General features: G+C 33.0%; 1 pseudogene; it reads left to right on the top strand.

Moving 5' to 3' along the window:
• Positions 1-1,923: 1,923 nt before the first annotated feature.
• LOC149563874 (putative cysteine protease RD19D pseudogene) overlaps positions 1,924-17,410 on the top strand; it is a 115,524-nt pseudogene continuing 100,037 nt past the window's right edge.

Genomic DNA, 17,410 nt, shown 5'->3' with positions numbered 1-17,410 from the left:
TTTATCATTAGTTCCACCTATTTCCTCCCTTAGTTCCTCAATTATTTCTAGTATATTTTCTCCTCATTATTGCTTTGGCATATTTGGATTAGTAGGAACAAGGACATTTTCAAAGGTATGAAGAGGTTTCTTACTGAGTATCTATGGAGACTCACTTATATTCATGTTTCCTTGTAGGTTGCTTAAAGCTTTGTGCTTTCAGTTTAAAGAGCAAAAGTTTCTCAAAGTGGTCAACGAGCACATGAACATTCTTAAGAGAGGAAATATACCCTATGACATCAAGTCCAAAGATATGAAGGAATTTTTATCTTCTCAAGTACCCTCATAAATACACCCTTAAAAAGATGATTTTTAGAAAATAGAAAAAAATATTACATTTCCTAAAATATCTTATAATTAAACATATTTTTTAGTTTCAGAATTATATATTAATTTTCTATTAAAATTATAATATAAAAATACATTTTTTTTTTACTAAACAAAAATCATTTTAACAAAAGTTGTTGCATTGTTGCTTACCATTCTTAGTTTGCCATCTTTTAGCTTGTTTCTCCCAAAAAGTACAGGGATTTTCTTTTAGCTACCCCCTTATAATCCGTTACCAAGTTTTCCTTATGCCTCTTCTTGATCTAAAACTTCAAAGAATGTTATTGCATTGATGGTTGTGCATATAAGAAAGGTTGGCTTTCCCAACATAATGTGGGTTTGAGATTGTAAAAAAATATTGATTGTATTGGTTTAAGGTTTAGAGTTTAAGATTTAGGGTAAACTCAATACTTCATAACTAAACTAAACTATATGTACTTAAAAAAAAAAAAAAAGTAAAAAATAATTTAAAATACATTATTGTGATTCCTAAATAATAATATTATTAAAAACAATATTTTATTTTTAAAATTATAGATTAAAATTTCTACTAAAATAAAAGAATAGATTCTTTATAATTAAATCCAACCCCTTTGTAATGAAGGATATTGTGAAATTAAAGATTTACATTTTTTCAATAATATAATCTAAATATTTTTTTATATTTAAACAAATCTACTTATGAATAAAAGATTAGAATTTCTAAATAATGTGATAATCATTATATATTTTATAAATTGTAAAAATGAAAATGAAAAAATATTTTTTAAATGATTGATTTCTAAATGATCTCATGATTATCACAATTTTTAAAACTATATATTTCTATTTTCTTAAAAGCTTTAGAAAAACAAGAATCGTATCTATAAAGATATATATTTAAAAAGTCACAAATACAATAATTGTCAAATGATTTAATGAGAACAAAGTCTTCTAATTAAAGACAAGTTACATTTTCCAAAAACTATTATAATGAAACACATACTTCTCTAAAAAATTTTAAAATGAAACACAAATATTCTCTAAAATGTTAAAGTACAAACAGATATAAAACATTTAAAATAATAATAATTAGCCGATAGGCTTTCCCATTAGAATTCACTCCAACCGGAATTTGTCTCACATTGACTGGAATTTGCCAAAATTTGTCTAACTCACCAGCTGGAATTTGTGGGAATTTGTCTAACTCCAATGCATATAAAATGGCAAAGGCTTGATGTGGATCAGGCAGGTCAACGTAGGCTTAATTCAAAGCACATCAAATTAGCTGTAAAGATCAAATCAGCTGTAAAGAACAACTGAGATTGAGGCAAAAGAAGACAAGTTTCTGTGGTGGCACTAGCCATCAACCTTGGATTTTTATTCCCTTAAATTCATAGAATTTGAAAGCTGTGTGATGAAGTGGAAGATTGTTATTTGTTCTGCCTTTTCCCATCTCAAGATTCTATTTTGTTAGTTTTCTTCAGCTCACACTTCTACAGAGGCGATTCAATAATCTTATGAGCATACAATTAGGTTTATAAGTTGATTGAATGCAATTTTTCCATTTGAGCTACAATGGAGAGAGGTGATTCAATTCATGGCGATGGACATGATACGTTAGACCCACGTCTTGCAAAAGAGGATAGAGTTGTCTTTGGGGATGAGGAAGATGAATGGAAGTGCAGTAAAGATCTAGTGTGGGAAGAAGTAAAGAAACAATGCTGGATAGTAGGGCCTATGATATTAGTGAACTTGTTACAGTTCGCCTTGCGGGTGATATCTGTTATGTTGGTGGGGCATTTGGGTGAGCTTGCTCTCTTTAGTGCATCCATTGCTACTTCCTTCGCTAATTTCTCAGGCATCAGTTTGTTGGTATGATTTAAAACGCCTTACTTTGTTTTGGTTTTCTTTTGTTGTAAGAGTTTATAGTTTGAATGCTTTCCTGATGTCTGGTGTCCTTATGCTTAATTGCACTTGTTCCTGTTGAATATGATTCCATAGATTTTGAACTAGCAAATGGCTTTTGTAAAGGTTAGAATTCTAACACATTAAATTGCTCTGTTTTATAGATAAACCATACCCTACAACACATATTTGATGCTTTTTGGGGTCTTGAACTGAGTAAATGTTTCGTATGCACCGCTGAAGCAAATTGGTCTAGCGATTAATCAGGCACAATGCTTGCTTTAAAGTTTTTTAAATGGGGTTTCAAGTTAAGTGGCTTTGGGGAAATTGGTGACCAACCAGCTTAGAATCCCAGCTAGATGGGTAAAAAATTAAAATGAGTAAGGATTTATTACACCTAGTCCCCAATTATTAAGTTGTTAATTATATTCTACCAAGTTCTACAGAGTAACTTTTGGGCTAATTTTTTTAGGGACAGTAAGGGAAACTTATTTTTAAAAATATTGAAATGTTTAAAAATAAAGTAAAAATTCAAATATCATTAGAGCATTCATGATAGACATTATAGAAGCTTAATATATAAATTTGAATTTGTTGGAATCATTTGTTGTTGTACAAAATGTTTGGAACTATTAGTGTCAAATACAAATGTCAGATTTAATCGAATCTACAATATGTCTCCTTAGCACCGACTGAGCCTTCAAACACCCAGTGAAGGGAGACTCGAACCCATGACCCAAGTCTTCCCTGAAATGTAAAAAGTTCGAAAGCCCTATAGTAGAGGTAACATCTATTCACATTTCTCCATTAACTCCTTATTTTTTCAATCCCTTGATAATGTATTTTGAATTGTTCAGCCTCATTTTACACAAGATAGTAGACACCAGATTATGAAGAGCTTGGGAATATTTTTTCTTTTCTACTTCTTTCTTTTCTTTCTCTTAATCTCGACCTATTAGATTTATCACTTCCTTTTGTTTCATATTGTTTGTTGTTTAAGTTTCACTTGGTAGTGGGCAACGATAGAAGATAGTTTCAACGATGGGCTCACAAGCTTGGTCAGTTAGCCGAATCCATCAATGTTGAGTTTGATTTCAAAATGGGAATGACCAAGAAGTTTGAGAATGTGAAACCTTGCATGCTTCACTGCAGGGGCAGAGAAATTATTGCTACTAATTCCATTTCCCAACTTCATCGTCTACTTAACAATGGTCCTTTCTGATTGTCTCCCATTGACCTTTTCCTAAGTCTGTCAGGAGCAAACCAGAAGGTTTGTGATTGAATTTTAAAAAAATTAGCTTCTTAGCATTGTCTTGTTTTTGCAGTATACAAACATGGTATTGGTACTAAAGGCAGTATACAAATACGCTTAATTGAAAAGCTCTCATCTTCATCATAGGCTTGCAAGGAAAATTGCATAAGAATTGTCGAAGTTACTCCATATTAATTACGAACGGCCCAAAGAAAAATGAAATGAAATCATTGTCTTTAGAATGGAATTTGGGAAAAAAATTCTTTTTATAAACCCTTAAGACAAAATATCTGCCCTACTTAAAATATTAAAATTTATCAAAAAAAATTGGAATTATTGAACTTGTAAAGTAATAAAATTTACAACCATCCCTAGCCTAGTTTGGAAGGAAGAAAATTTACACTAAAATTCAAAGAATGTACAACTGGGGATCACACATATCTATTAGTTCTGAAATGTGATCCATACGCTTCTAAGCTTCTATATTTGGCTACGTGGCCCTAGCTCAGGAAAAAAAATAGTGGGTGTCTCTATTTTCAGCCAACTTTGAAAACCATATAAATTAGAGCACTACTTAGCATTCGTGTGAGTAAGTGCTGCTATTAATAGCCAAATGTTTTGTGGTTGTGTGACAGTAGTGGAATTCTTGAAAAATTACACTTGAACAAAAATGTATCACCAAGTTGTCACAAAAACTGCTGCCAGCCACACTCTTTCTAATATTCATTCTACCATGATCATCTTCCACCAAAGAAAAAATAAATTTAGATAGGAGGAAAATTTGGTATTCCATATAGTTGAGAAATATAGATTTTAGACAAGACCCAAATTATTAGTATTATAGATTATTTCATTGTCAAATACTCAAAAGAAAAAGAGACACAAAGTATTGTAGTTCCTACCATATGTGTCATGATTATAGTATTGTAAAGTGTAGAGACTAGATCTAGAAACCAATAGGACTAAATAGCTTAATGTCCATCAGAAGGCCTTTTGAAATATCGATATCAAAAAGAATTCGAGCATAAGTAGAATGCAATATATCAGAGAATTTTGAGTCCACCATTAGAAAATTGCCTAAAGCCTAAATAACTAAATCATGCCAAAGATGAAGAGGGGGGATAGGAAGTCATACCCATATAGGCATTTTGAAAAAGGATTCAGTGGTAAGGTTGAAGTCTTTGTACCATAATTTTGTTGAATTTGCAAAGTTATATTAACTATAGATTTTCTAAAGAGTGCAAGGGTTATTATTCTAATGAGTAGACGAGGATCGGGAATTAGATTAGGATCAACATTTGCAATGACATGAGTTTGAGGAAGGAGGAGATTGGTAGAATGGTAGCTAAAGCATGCCAAATTTGTAGTGAGGATGAAGTTGTAAAGAAGAAGCTAGGGGCAAGACACAAACTTCAACTTTACCTTTACAACATGAAAGGTAGGGCAGAAGGAATTCTCAAATCTATGGAAGATACCAACGAATGGATAGATAAGGATGACTCTGTAGGAGTTGACAAACTGGAGACTAAATTGAAACTAGTACAACTAGAATTCCAATCACTGAACGAAAAGACTTCTTGCATCTTTTTCATTTTCTAATCAATATCTCATGATTCTATTGCCTATCAGATGGATACTAGTCTTGGATCACAAGCAATCTAACTCACTCTTCCACAGGAATTACTTGTTTAGTTTGGTTACTCTTATAGAACCCCAATCCAAAAGTTTCAACAAGAAAATATTGAAATTTCACTTCTATTTCAAATTTAAACAATTAAATAAAAATCCATTGTTAGGTTACTAAAACTTCCAAATTCATTTTTATTTTCTTTGATAACCTCCACAAAAAAGTTTTTTTTTTTTTTTCAATTTCAAAGATGAATAAGCTCCCAAAACAAAAGATAATTAAACACTAGTAGGGATCATAACTAGGTTTTTCACATTCAATCTTGCTAGATAGTGTTATAATGAGTCTGAGTCTCACATTGGCTAAACATCACATTAGTTGAACATCATACATCAAATTTTCCAAAGAACTCAAACAAATAGCAACAACTTTTAAAAAAAAAACTAGAATAGGAAACTTATGATAATTAAAAAATAGATCGTGCATTGAAAATTAGTAAGTGCAAAATGGTAAAAAATAAATGCCAAACTTAGTCTAAATGGTACTAAATTAAATTAAATTAAATTAAATAATTTCTTAATGACTTACTTTCCCTTAATGAATATAAATACAATTTTAAATTAACAATATATATATATATATATATATATATATATATATATATATATATATATATATATATATATATATATATATATATATATATATATATATATATATATACATTATTTAACTTTAATAACTTATATGAAATTGTTGATAAAATAATTTAAACTTTTAACTAGATTGTTTTTTTTTAACGAAATACTATAATAAAATAAAATAAATATTGAATACATTTAATTATATAATATTGTGTGAAAATGATATTATTTATCAATACATAACTAATATATAATATAAATATAATTAAATATATACTATCATATTATATATTTAGAATTCTTTATTTGTATTATAATATTTTTTTAAATATATATTACAAATGAAAATGAGTTCATGTAACATTTTTTTAATATATAATTAATATAAAAATTAACAATCTTAATCCGACATAAAAGTGATTTTTTTTTGAATTTTCAAAAGATCCAAATATTGAGATATTAATGATGTATAATACTTCTAACATAAGCACAAAAACTATACAATATTAATTTTTTATTTATTTTTTAATGGTGCCATATCGTATAATGTCAATTTTATATGCTTCTATATATCTCTAATTATTCTTTCAAATAAAAACCCTATCGGCTACCCTTGCACCTCCTTTTGGTGCAAGTGCTAGTATAATGTAAGTACAATCCTAAAAGTAAACACTAAACACCAATTCTATTGGAGTAATATTCACTTCTATTATTAGTTCTCAAATGCTTTATCTTCTTTCCAGTCTGCAACTTAACCATTGCTTTAAATTCTTTGAAATGAATGAAAACTTCAGCTTTACTTCTAAGAAAATAAACCCATGTTCTACTAAAATCATCAATGAAAGAAACATAATAAAATAATCTACCAATAGAAAGATCATCAACTAGACCAAATACATCCAAATAGATTAGATCCAAAATACATGAGGACTTATGAGAACTTGAGTAAAACTAAACTTGGTTTTGTTTACCATAGATACAATGCTCACAAAAATCAAAATCAAGGTTGCAGTCATTCAACACATCAACAAGGTTTTTGTTCTTCAAGGTTCGTAAACCTTTCTCACCTAGCCAAATTTTTGGTGCCATAACATAGTCTTCTCTGTAGGTATCTTTGATTCAGCAGATAGAGCACACTTTGGTACCTAGAAACCATGACCATCGGTTGAAAGAGAAACCCTTTCCTTCTCCAAAAAATTAATCTTCTTCATAGTCTTATTAGAAGTACTATTGCACTCAATTGTGCATGCATCAAGTTGGTACAATGTACCCAATCTACTTCCTCTTGCTATTGCCATAACACCTCTCACCATTTTCACACCTTCTTAAAAAAACTATAGATGCACACCTGCTTCTATTAGTTTACTAACAGATAATAAATTCCTTGCTAGTCCTAGGATATGCAACACACCATAAAATCTTCTAATTCTACCATCAAAAAATTTCACATGAATACTTCCACAACCAACAATATCAAGAATTGAGTTATCACCCAAGTACACCTTACCACCATCAAAATTTTCATATTTACTAAACCAATTTCTATGAAGAGTCATGTGAAAAGATGCACCTGAGTCTATCAACCATGCATTATCACCTGCATGAGTGGCCAAGGCTATGATGAAAGCATCTCCATCTTTCTTCTTGAACTTAGAATTATAATCTTGCTTCTTCTTCTCTTTCTTTTTCTCTTTGTAGTCCTTTTGGAAGTGTCCAAGTTTGCCACAATTCCAATAGATTAACTTGGACTTACCATGAGATTTTGATCTCCACTTATTCTTGGATTTGGAATGACCATGTTGCTTCTCGTTCCTACCTCTTTCCTTTGGTCTTCCTTAAACACTCAAAGCCTCTTTGGCATTTAGAGAGAACTTCCTTCTCATCTCTTTAGAAAGTAGAGAACCAACAACATCCTCCATCTTCAAGAGAACTGAAGTGCTCCTTATGGCGATGAAAAGGCTATCCCATGAGTCTAGCAATGAACATAGAAATATTTAACACCTTTGTTCTTCACCCATCCACACCCCAATTGAGGTCAACTAAGTCACCAAAATATTAAAACTTTCAAGATGCTTAGAAATCTATCCACCTTCTTCCATTCTCAAGGTATACAACTTCTTCCTCAAGAAAATCTTGTTCACAAGTGATTTCGCTTGATATATCTCACTTAGCTTCTTCCAAAGCTTCTTCACAGTAGGTTCTTCATGGACATTAATTAATATAGAGTGTTCAAGAAACAATCTAATGAGACTTTTATCTTTTCTGTCTCTCACATCATAATTTGTAGCTAAAGTTAGATATGTGAGCCTTAGCTTCTTTTCATTGACTATATCCCATAGATCTTGATCAATCAATAGATCTTCCATCTTTAGCTTTCACGTTTTAAAGTTTGTGATAGAAAACTTCTCTACATCAATCCTCCTTGGTGTGATTTCCATCTTTATAATCCTGCAACATAGAAATGAAAAACCTCTACACAAGCTCCCACTCAAACCTTGATTAGCTCAAAAAAAACTTGTATCCAACAAATAGAACCAAAACTGGCCAAGATCTTGTATCACTTTTAAGGAAGCTAAAGTGCATAGAATCACTTCCTGCACTAATCTTTGAAAGGACGATTATGAAAATTCAACTAACTATTACAAAGATCTCAAGAAATGCATAATAACATAATCAAAATAATAATGAACACATACCACAATGATTATCATGGGAAAACCCTTTTGAGAGAAAAAAAAAAAAGCCACCCTCCAAAACCCGCACAATGTATTCTCAAATCTGAAAGACTTCAATACACTTGCAATGCAAGTTCTTATAGGAGCACATCACCACAACTCAAACTTAGACTCAAACTTAGAGAGACTCCTAGCACTAGTCTTGCAAACTAAACTCGATGATTCAAACACCTTTCCAAGCCTTCCTTTTATAGTGATTTGCGACTTGGAAACTATTTGTGGTTTTACAAAAACATGGGCAAAACAACCATGCCACATGTTACCCACTTGTAATTTGTAACTCCAAGAATACCATTTTCATCCATAATTTTGTCCTCTAGTTTAGACCCCCATAAAAGTCATATAATGAGTTGTTTACACTCTAAAAATAGCCATTCTCCATTGTACTAGAGACTAGACACATTTTTACAACTCATACACCTTTTTCAAACTCATAAACATGTGGAAAACTACCACAAACAAATTCTAGAATTTTCTAAAAAAAATCTTGAGTTTTTCAGCTGAAATTTTCTAGAGTTTTTAGGAAAAAGCTTGGAAGGTTGAGACACAATTCTTAGCATGAATAAAAAAATAGAAATCTAGTGGCTCCATTATTTCTAGACCTACCCAAAAGTCTTGAAAATGGCCTCATAAAGTCTACAATCATGCTTTCCAAAGCAAAGTAGAATTACATATTTAAATTATATTAAATTATTCATCATATTTATGTATGCATCTAGTTTAACAAATAGATTACTTATATTATTAAACATATTTAGAATTTCAAAGAAGATATTCATTTTATTCAAATTCAAATTTAATAATTTTTTCCTCTCATTATCATTCAATAATATTAATATATTTACTTGTAATAGTTGTATAGTCCACTTCTTTTGTTTTCATTAGAACTTTTGTCAAACTTGACAAAAGATGGATTTTTTTTACATAAAGCTTTTTCAAAAGCAGTTATACGATAAAATAATATAATTTTCATTCACATAATCTTTTAATTATTGTCTTACTTTCTAAAAATAAAAATAAAATTATAAAAAATAAATATATTATTAAATGAGCTCTGCAACTCCAATCCATAGTGTGTGTGTTTCCGATGAGGGTCCCCCTCTGGTGACCCATTCCAATAGTAGGTGTGTTTGAATTTGTTCCTTGTCCTTTCTATGGGATTCATCGCTATTGATCCTCCCTCAAACTTTGGGCTACATGTGTCATTATCTAGGTCCCCCACCCCACCAAATGATTTGGCCTTTCTTGGTGGTTTTGCTCCCAACTAAACTCAAGTGAATGTTGACTTAGGGAAGGTGAAGTCCCCTAAACCGAGTTGGACAAATGTGCTTCTTGGCCACAAGGCTATTGTGTCTTCATGAGATGTGCCCAATATTGCTCATGGCAAAGATGGGTTGGAGATCAGCTTGCCTAATTTGATGGTCGAGAATATCTCACTCAGACTTGCTCAAGATTTGGTAGGCCTCTTTGTTGGTTTTTGACCATCAATAGAGATGGTTAAGATATGGTGTGCAATGAAGTGGAGATTTAAAGGCTCAATCACTATATCTATATTGCTATTTGGACTTCTTTTCTTTGAGCTTTGCATCTAAAGAAGATAGGTGTGCCATCTTGGAAGGATCTTGGAGATTAGGTAAGCATGTGTTGATTTTGGCCAAATGGAGACCTAGGTTTAACTTGGAAACACACCTTCTCTATATGGCACTAGTTTGGATAAGACTCCAAGGCATTCCAATGGAATTTTTGGATGAGAATAGTTTTAGATGGATCGGAGACCCATTTGGTCATTTTATCTGAACCGACACTATTACATTAAGAAAATCTAGACTAGTGTTTGCAAGAATCTGCATTAATCTTTCCATAAAAGAAACCTTGCCTACTGTTGTGGTTTTGAAATCAAATGGAGAGTGTGGATCCAACCCATCACATATGAGAATGCCTCTAGGTTCTATCAACAATTCTCATTATATGGTCATATTATCTCTGGCCATCTTTTGAACCAAGAGAAGGGGAACAAGAATAAAGATAAGGAGAAGGCAACAATGACATATACCACTAAGCCATGAGAAAATTCTAACAATATCCCCTTGAACCAGGGGGAGGTGAAGGAGAGTAAAGAGAGGGAGACTCTAGATGTTGAGGAGGAAAAAACTAGGATTGAGGACTACCCTTTCTCTAAGGACCTAGCAAAATTTTCTCATCTCTAGAAAAATAAGGTAGAAAATAAAGGAAAAATCCCAAATGAGGGGACTAGGAACGTGGATAGGAACCCCCAAATGAATTATGGGGCTCAAACTCCTTTGGTTGACCAATTAATGGACCTAGAGGGGAAGGAAATGGTCCTCCCAAGGGTGGAGGAAAGTAATGGGATGAGGATGAAGGACCCCAATATGGATGTAGAGGATCATATGGAGGGAAAGGGTGATATTTTGAGTATGTCTAAAAGGAGGGAGGCTAGAGGGATCATGTAGAGTGAGTGTGAGGAGGAAAGTAACGGTATGAGGATGAAGGACCCTAGGATGGATGTAGAGGATCCTATGGAGGGAAATGGTGATATTTTGAGTATTCCTAAAAGGAGGGAAACTAGAGGGATCATGTAGAGGGAGTGTGCTTCACCAATAAGCTCCCTAAAATTTTCCCTCTTGATTAGTGAGGAGGTACTTTCCCCATCTATGTACCAAGGTTTGATTACTTGCTGGCTATCACCCTTCCTTTGGGGGACCCTTCTAAGGGATGGAATACAATGAAAGGAAGACATTGGGAACATTCAAACCTAATGTGGGCTTGGATTTGAAGATTGGGAGACCCCCAAATAAAACTATTAGGATAAAAGAAACTACAGGGGAAATTTCTCAAGATAATCATCTTACCTTGGAGGATACTTAAAGACATAGGAAATGAATATTATTTCATGGAATGTTATGGGGCTTCATAGCCCTAGGAAGTAATATGCTATGAAGTAGAAAATTATAGAGATTAAAGTGGATATAATTCTTAGCAAGGAAATTAAAATGACCCCTAGGAATTTTAAATGTTTGGTGATTTATATCTTGCTTGGTGCTAGCTATGCTTACAATTAGGTGGCTGGAGCATCTGGTCGCATTGCTACTTTATGGGATCCTAATAATATTTCAAGTAGAGAGGTTTTATCAAACCCCCATTTCCTTTTGGTTGAGTTTACTAAGAATGATCTTAGATGGGTCTTATTTAATCTTTATGCACCCAATAATAGGGCTAGGAGGCTTCAAGTTTGGGATGAGGTCTCTAAAGTTGTTGACTCCCTTCAGACTATTAAGATGATTTGTACTGGTGAATTTAACACACCACTTTATCCCTCTAAAAATTTGGGAGGATTAGAGGACTACTCTAAGAGAATGTATCATTTAAGTGACTTCCTCAGACACAACAACCTCCTTGATATTGATCTCCAAGGCTCCCCCTTCACTTGGTCCAATAATAGAATGGAAAAAAACCTTATTCAAGTAAGATTAAACTAGGTGCTAATATCTATCAGATGGGAAATCTTGTCTTTCTCTTCATTACAATATTTACCTATGACAATATTTGATCATTCCATGATCTTATTTAGTTGGGTCAAACACAACTTGCTAGGTTTTAAACCTTTCAAATATGAGATTATGTGGGATTATCACCCCCAATTTGGGGATTTCATCAAATAGTGGTGGAATATTATGATGGAAGGGATGTTGATGTACACGATTGTGAGGAAGTTAGAAATCATTAAAAGGGAAGTGTGTAGATGGAGTAAATCTACCTTTAGAGATGTTTTAAAACAAAAAAGGACATTAAGAAGAATCTTGACAATTTTCAAAATGCTATGGCCAATGGGGACATTTATGAGGAAACCATTAGAGAGGAAAGGGACATGAGAAGTAAATAGAAGGAAATTGTGAGGAGGGAAGAGATATTCTAGAATAAAGATCATAGATTTAGTGGCTTATAGAAGGAGATAAGAAAAATGCTTTCTTCCATAGGCCAGCTTCTAAGCATAAAAAAAGGAATACTATAACCAAACTGTTGGATGATCAAAATAGGGAGTTTACTGGGGAAGCGGATCTAGGAATTTGGGAGTCCAATTACTTCCAGAATATTAAAAATCACCCCATGCTCCCTCATGATGGAAACAAAAGTGACGAATTGCTGAGAATCATTATCTGGGTGGTGGATGTGGCTATGATTAATGAGTTCATCAAAAAGATGGAAGTTGAGGAGGTGAAAGTGGATTTTTTCTCTATGGGATCCTATAAAGCCCATGACTTGATGGCTTCCCTCCTAATTTCTTCTAAGAGTTCTAGGAAATCATAAAATATGATCTCACTCATGTGGATAGAGACTTCAAAAATAAGGGAATATTCTTGAAGGAGATTAATCAGACTTACATTGTCCTAGATTTAAAATTTTGTGAGCCCATGAAGATGGAGGACTTTCAACCCATCGACATTTGTAACATAATGTAAAAAATCCTTTCCAAGATTGGTGAATTGGTTGAAGCCCTCTTGGATAAATTTATCAACTTGTATCAGAATGTTTTTGTTCTAGGTAGATAGATTTTGGATGCAGTTATGCATTTGATGGAGAAGAGTAAGAACCCAGGTATGATAATGCATTTGGATATATCTAAGATGTATGATAAAATTAGACATTATTTCCCTTTTAATTTGAGGCTAGGTTTTGGGGAGAGTCTTGTCTTCCTTATTAATAGTATGTGCAAGATCATGGTCAGCAAAACTATGGCCTTAAGTGGTAGTGAAAAATTAACAAATGAGGGCTATGTTAACAAGTGACACATAATTTTAAAGTAGTTATGGAATTTATATCAAAAAGTTGTAAGAAAAAAATCTATAGGAAATTGAATGTAGTTTCTAAACTAATAGGCCTTATCTAGAGAAAAAATTATTTTATTTGTCAAAATGTTGGACTTTAATGCAGTATTACAAAAATTTCGTGGTGAAAATAAAAAGTAGTGGTATGTCTGACCACCTTAATCAAAATGAAATTATAATATCTTTTAATATAATTATACCTATAAAATTTAGACTCATGCCTAGATATGATACATATTTTTGGGTATTTTTATCCCAAATAAATAATTAAATATGAATTTTCGGCTATAACATTTTCAGAATAAAAAAAACTCTCATGTCTGACCACCTTAACTAATTGAAAACTTTAAAAAATTATTTCTTTTCTTTTCTTTTTCTTATACTATGTGAAGCATAGAATGTAACTCCACTTTTGGATTTCAAAAATGTTATATTGTTTGAAAGTTATAGTTATTTTTCAATTAGTATGTTAATCAATAGTTTATAGAAATATTCATTAAAAGTTAACTAATAAATACTTATTGAACATAAAATTTGACAAAAATTATATCAATGGAATCTTGAGAGTTTTATCAAACAACCCTTTTCATTTTATTGATTTTCAATTTTAAAAAAATTGTCAGATGGCTACTCGAAGTTTGAATGTCAATGAAACATGTCTCAAACACATTTTTTGAGTTGACCAAGGAGGTTTGGTAAATACTAATCCTTATTAGGTATCCAAAATTTGGAGGAATAAAAATTTTCTCCAAAAATTAACCGCCCACATTATGGAGGGAAATCCATTTAGAAAGTGTTCACCAATTAAATTGTTATTACTATATAATATTATTATATATTATAATATAGTAATATATTTTATTATTATATTGTATTAGTATATTATTGGATAATGATGTAGGAGCATCCAATAGTGTAAGGGAAATCCTGCATCACCCAAAAGTATGCTTAGTGTTATTTTTCTTTAACGTGTTTTCATTTTTGGATACCCATTTGGGTCAAATATAGGTTCTAACTCTCATAGTTCCACTATTAGTTTTCTAGGTTAAATTTTTTGAGTACCTTGGGATATGTGCCAATGTAGAAAATAGGTTTTTTGTAATTGTAATTTAAAGCACTCCGAAAGAAGAGTCAGGTCAAAAGGCTTTATGGTATGAAAGTTATTATAGTTTTAAGTTTCCTGGAGACCTCCTAAGAGCACTTCAAAGTTAGACTTGAGGCACTAAACAGCCTTGCACAGCCACAAAAAATGGGAAGGCCTATAGAACACTTGGAGAGAATTTAGGAAATGTAAATGGTTCATCAATCAAAGTCCTGAATCAAAACTTATGCCTCCCAAAAGTTGGACTAAAATTTCTAGATTCTTTTAATTTTATGTACTGACTTCTAACATGATTTCAAAAACCTTTTGTTTTGGTGGTGGATGCCAAATGGCATATTCTACAATGTATTCCTAACCCCAAACCTAATTAGGGTTTATTTAAGAACATTTCTAACATTGTAAAAGAAATTTTTGTGGAGTTTAAGAGAGGGTACTATGAAGAGGATTTTTCTCTAGAATCAAACCATTGTAAGCCTGTAGGGCATGTCTTTGAGTCTATTTTCATTGTCTTGAATGTGAAAGCATATAACCTCTAATAATAATATTTTCCTTGTCTTTCTATGTTCATTTTGGTTGTGGTTTGTGCCCTCATCAATGGTATTAGAGTAGGAGTTCCTCAGTTTGTGGACAGATCGCTAAAAGTGAGGTAGTTTACACCAAGACTGTGTGGTTGTGGGGTTTGATACAAGAAGATGCCTCTATGAATAGAGCATGGTGGAAGGACTGGAGTTTTTACTCCTATGGTTAGAGCCCTCCAAAGACAAGTGTAGGTAGAGGGATGAATGTTGCCATAGGTGATGAAAGTGAGGAAGAAAATGAAGAAGAAGGAAATATTGGGAAGGAAGGGGAAGGAGACAGAGAAGTCCTAAACTAGGTGGAGGAGAAGCCTTTTAGGACCATTTCCAAGCTTGGAAAATGACCTAAAATTGACGTCATCATTTTTTGGGAAATCTAAACCCAGATGAGTTGATCAACTGGATCAATGAGCTAGAGGAATATTTTGAGTATGAGGATATTAAGGATCCTGATAGGGTTAAGTTTGTGAAGGCCAAATTCAAAAGCCATGCCAAAATCTAGTGGCAAGAGATTTAGTTGAAAAGAAATAGAAGAGGAAAGGAGAAAATCACAAGATGGGACCGTATGGTGGACAAACTAAAGAAGCAGTTCATTCCTATTAATTACAAGCTTGATTTGTTCAAGAAGATGCAAGGGTTAAAGAAAGTAGAAAAAATAGTCTAGGAATACACAGAGGAATTTTACCAAATCCTTATTAGTGTGGGGCATGAATAAACAAACAAGGAGAAGGTTGCCCATTACCTTAGTGGGTTAAGACCTAGCATTTAGGAGGAGTTAAGTCTTGTTAGAATGACTAGCATTGAAGAGGAATACTAGTTTGCCTTGCCAATTGAGGAGAAGCTAAAAAAAGGTTTAATGGAAGACAAAGAGGGTGTAGTCAAGGAGGAAGGGGCTGTGGCAGGTCATTTGGAGGCCAAAATGAGAACCATATGAAAAATGACAATGCGAATGCTAGCCAAAACCAGAGGAATGAGGGTTTCAACCGCTCTTGTGATCAAAACTTTGGAGATCAAAGAAGAAGAGGTAGAGCATGTGGATAAGGTTCAGGAAGAGGAGGCTTTCCTAATACCTATTTTCATTGCAATGAAGAAGGTCATCATGCCTTCTAATTTCCTCAACACCAAGGAGAGACAGATAGAATAGGTGATGGTCAAACAAGGGTTGCTCCTACGGATGATGATGCACAATCATCACATGTAGAGGATGAAAAAAGAGGAGAGGTTCTAGTTAATGAAAGGGTCTTACTGAGTGGTGAGACTAAACCTGGACAAAGGAGGAGTTTTTTCATACTAGGTGCAAGTGTGAGGGTAAATGTTGTGATGTGATTGTTGATAGTGGAATCACTGACAACTTGGTGTTAGAGGAGATGGTCTCAAAGCTAAAGCTCAAGAGGGAGAAACACCCCCAATATTATCAGATTTCTTGGGTGCAGGATGATCATAAGGTCATGGGTAATGAGAAATGTTTGTTAAAGTTCAAGATTGGGAGGTACCATGATGAGGTTCTCTGTGACATCATTCCAATGGATGTCTGTCGTTTATTGTTGGGAAGTCATGGAAATTTGATAGGCATGATGTACATGATGGTCATGCAAATACATACTATTTGACAAAGGATGGAGTTTTCCACAAATTGAAGCCTTTGATAAAGGAGGGTGAAAAGGTATGCAGTAGTACTAGGGTATGTCTTGTTGATGGAAGAAAATTTCTAGATGGCATGAAAAATCAGCATATATGTTATGCTTTGATTCCTAGGAAAGATAAGGAAGGTAGTAGTGAAGTTCCACTTGAAATTTTAGTTCTATTAAGTGATTATGAAGATGTCATCTCTGATAATGTTCTAGAAGGGTTGCCACTAGTAAGGAAAATTAGTCATCAAATAGATTTAGTCCTTGGAGCTAGCTTGCCTAACAAGGCTACTCATAGGATGACTCCTACTGAGACTGATGAGCTAAACAAACAAGTTTAGGAGCTATTGAGGAAAGGTTTGATTCGAGAGAGCTTGAGTCCATGTGTAGTACCTATAGTACTAGCACCAAAGAAGGATGGAGAGTGGAGAATGTGTACAGACTCTTGGGCTATAAATAGAATAACCATCAAAGATTAGTTTCCTTTGCCAAGAATGAATGACCTTATGGATTATTTGGTGGAGCTTAATACTTCACAAAGATAGATCTCAAGAGTGGCTATCACCATATATGGATATGAGAGGGAGATGAGTGGAAGACTATATTCAAGAACAAGGAGGGTCTATATGAGTGGTTAGGCATGCCCTTTGGACTTACCAATGCACCAAGCACCTTCATACGACTTATGTGGCACTAAAGAAATTTCTGGGAAAAATTTTTATTGTCTATCTCGATGATATTTTGATTTTC

The sequence above is a fragment of the Cupressus sempervirens genome, chromosome 4, assembly GCF_028749045.1.
Source record: "Cupressus sempervirens isolate cs-2001-9-10 chromosome 4, ASM2874904v1, whole genome shotgun sequence".
NCBI classification, from domain to species: Eukaryota; Viridiplantae; Streptophyta; class Pinopsida; order Cupressales; family Cupressaceae; genus Cupressus; species Cupressus sempervirens.
Note: the sequence above shows the minus strand (reverse complement) of the source record. Positions and strands in the feature narration are given on the sequence as shown.